Raw genomic sequence first — 3596 nt, 5'->3', positions numbered from 1 at the left:
GATGATCAACCTAGAATTCATAACCCAGCCAAACTATTCAAAAAAGGGTAAAGGTAGAATAAAGATATTTTTAGATATACAAGAAGTAAAAATTAAATTTTCTTTTCCCTTTTTTTTAGTAAGTCTTTCTAAGATGTGCTTGAGCCAAGTGAGCAGAGAACTCAGGAAACAAAGGATGTTACCCAAGGAAGTGGTGAAGGAGTCCCAGGTGGAGAGCTGAGCTGCAGCTAGGCAGCAGCCATTCCTGAATGGGACGGCTGGATAAAGGGATCTGGGAAGAATTCTGCAGGGACAGAGAGAGACTTGATGCATTGTCCAACAGTGCTGATATTTTGGAAAGTAAAATCAGAAGAATTTTGACAGATGTGATGGAGGATGTGGACAAATTAAAGATAAATACACAAAAAACTATGCAAATGAAAAAATAAGGCAATTATTAATTTAATTAATTATTAATTATTAATTTCAGTACAACTCCCCTCTTTGGGGGAGAGAAAGGAAGATGTACTACTTGGCTCAACAGATAGTAAAATTGAATTAGTAATACAAACACTACTAATTTAATTAAAAAACTCCTGTACATAGCTATTGGGAAAATAAATCATTAAGTGTGAAGAGAATGAAATCTTCTGCTACCAACCCAGGAAACTGATAGAAAATGTCAACGTGGATACACCAAGAAATGACAGTGTTACAAACATTGTTGGTTACCTACCCACATCCTTTTCCTTACTGACAGAACATAGGGTGACAACATACTTAGTGAAAAAATTATATTTTCCTGCTTTTCTTACCAGTAATGGTAGTCATTTTACGTCATTCCGGCCAATGACGCATGATCAGAAGCCACTGGGTGGGACTCCTAGGAAGCTTCTTAGAAGTGGACAGATGCATCTGGAATGTGCCTTCTACCTCTTGGTCTTTGCCCTTCTCTTCTTGCCTGGAATGCAGTCGAATTGCTGGAGGTGGAGACACTAAGGTGACAAGTGCAAGAGAGAAAGACCCAACATGCTCAAGAGGCTGAGCAGAAAGATGGGTCTCAGATGGGTCCCTGATGGCATATTGGGCAGCAGCTGTGCCAGCCGTGCGTTGCCTCCGACTTCCTTCACCTGAGAAAAATAGATCATTTGGTTAGAAAATTGAGATTCTTGTAGCTGAAAAAGCTACATAAGCACAATATTTAAAAAGTATGGCGGCAAATAGAATTTAAAACAGTTAAGATAATTAAAAGTGGTTGCACCTGGGGGATGGGCGAGTGTGGTAGATATTGCTGTACTTTGGTATGGTTGATGCAAGTTTGATGTTTTGGACAATGTGTATGTATTAGTTTAATAAGTTACAAATTAATAAAAAAGAAAAAAGTGTTTCCCTGTTTGGGACACTTTGATAGCTTCTCATTTTACTTGAAATAGAATCCAAACTTCTTTAACAAATTCTTCATGATATGGCTGGCCCTGGCCACCTTCCTGCCTTATCTTTTGTCACTCTCTTTCCTGTCTGCTGACACCCAGCCACATTGCCTGTTTCAGTTTTGTAAATACACTTTCAGTGCATTTGCACATGAAGTTTCCTCTAAGTCAGGGTCCTAGCAGGAAATAGCTGATAGGCACACAATTGGTAGCTCAGACGACTTTAATAAAGGGCCTGGTTCAAGGAAACAAACAGGGGGTGATGCAGTCCTCTTGGACATACAACAGTAGATGCCATCCATCCCTGGGCCTGAAGGACTGGAAAGTAGCTGTGTGGAGAAGATCACCTGATAGGAACTGTGGCCATTGGGAGAAAAAAGCTGGTAACCAATATGTATTACAGTGCTTGCTGTTAATTAAAATGATTGGGGTATTTGGTATAGGGGAATATCCTCCTTGTCTAAATGCACATTGTTTTTGAAGTCCTGTTTACCTTATGTTAAAGTTTCTGCTCTTCCTTATTATGTTGCTAATGGTCATGAGGATCGGGGCCTCATAGGGAACATGTGGAGGTCTCACACAATAGAAGGCTCCTTGGTCTTGAGCATCCACCTACTGGCAAAGTTTGACACTTGTGTTTAGGGTCAGGCCACATCCAGAGAGGACCTGGGAGGTGCCACTGGCAAATTTGCCTGTGAAGATCACTGTGTCGTAGCCCTGGTTCCTTGCTCTCCATAGAGCTTATGCCCCTTCACTGGGGTGCATGAGCAGGAGAGACAGGGAAATGCAGCTTTCCCAGAACAGAGTGAAGCTGACAAGGTAGGTCCCATTGTTGAAGTCAGTCACCTTTCCTGCAGCACCTGATTGCAGGGCTGGGGAGGACATCCTGGCCCTCAAGAATTCCCTGCCGTATTCCTTCCTGTATCCCAGGTGGTCCCTTGTCTCCAGCAGGATGTCCAGTTGATCCCCTCTGCAGTATGTGTCTCTAGGGTTGAGGATGATGGTTCTGCTGTGGTCAGCACTGATGGTGGTGTTCACGTGGGTGAAAGGTCTGGGCAGGATCAGCTGGTCTAGTTTCTCCATGATTTTCTTTATTCTCAGCTCAGTCTATGCTGCTAAAACTGCTAGATTCAGTGGAGGTTCAGGGTGTGAGAATATTATGAAGGTATCCCCATGATACAGAAAGGTAGGCATCTTTTGTCCACACCCAAACTGAAATGAAAAAGAATGAGACATATATGTATGTAGCCCAACCTCTCTGTTGTGGATTGATGTGCCCCCAAACTTAGCCTCCACTGTGACAGTGTAAAGAGGGTGGGAAATCCTACTATAGAAATTGAAAGGTGGGGCCTTGAATAGGTGATTAGATTCTCAGGACTGTACTATAGTGAATGGATTGATAATGGTGGCCAGGGGCGTGGTTCTGAGGGCTTTAAAGTGGGAGCATGTGAGAGTCTCTCTCTCTCTGCTCCTCCACTCTCACCATGTGACAACCTGCATTGCTGTAGGGTCACCTCACCAGATGTGTTCCCTGGACTTTGGACTTCCCAGTCTCAGAAACTGTAAGCAATAAAATTTGTTTTCTTACAAATTGTCCAATTGCAGGTATTTTGTTACAAGCAACAGAAACAGACTAATATAGGAAATGGGTACCAGAGAAGTGGGGTATTGCTTATAACAAATACTTGAAAATGTGGAAGCAGCTTTGGAACTGGGTGTTGAGGAGAGGCTGGAAGAATTTGAAGGAGCAGGCTAGAAAAAGCCTAGCTGCTGGTGGGAGTTTAGAAGACAGGAAAACCAGGAAAGTTTGGAACTTCTTAGAGACTGGTTAAATTGTGGTGAGCAGATATGGACAGTAAAGGCCATTCTGAGAAGATCTCGGATGTAAATGAGAAGGAACTTGTTGGAAACTGGGGCAAAGATCACCCTTGATATGAACTGGCAAGGAACTTGGATGCATTCTATTCATGCCCAAAAGTATTATGGAATGTGGAACTTCAAGGTGCTGACCTAGGGTGTTTGGCGGAAGAAATTTCTGAGCAGCAAAACATTCAGGAAGCTGCATGACTGCTTGTAACTGTCTACCCTGAGTTATGATGGCAGAGGCATGATGTAAAGCCAGAATTTAAAAGGAAAGCAGAGTGTGAAGATTTGGAAAATTTGCAAGCCTGGCCATGTGGTAGAGAA

General features: G+C 42.7%; 1 pseudogene; it reads right to left on the bottom strand.

Annotated features, from left to right (window-relative positions):
- Positions 1-816: 816 nt before the first annotated feature.
- Positions 817-2603, bottom strand: LOC103594596 (annotated as a pseudogene).
- Between the last annotated feature and the right edge of the window lie 993 nt (positions 2604-3596).

The sequence above is a fragment of the Galeopterus variegatus genome, unplaced genomic scaffold, assembly GCF_000696425.1.
Source record: "Galeopterus variegatus unplaced genomic scaffold, G_variegatus-3.0.2 Scaffold1584, whole genome shotgun sequence".
In the NCBI taxonomy this organism is placed as follows: Eukaryota; Metazoa; Chordata; class Mammalia; order Dermoptera; family Cynocephalidae; genus Galeopterus; species Galeopterus variegatus.
This window is presented reverse-complemented; position numbering and strand designations above follow the sequence as displayed.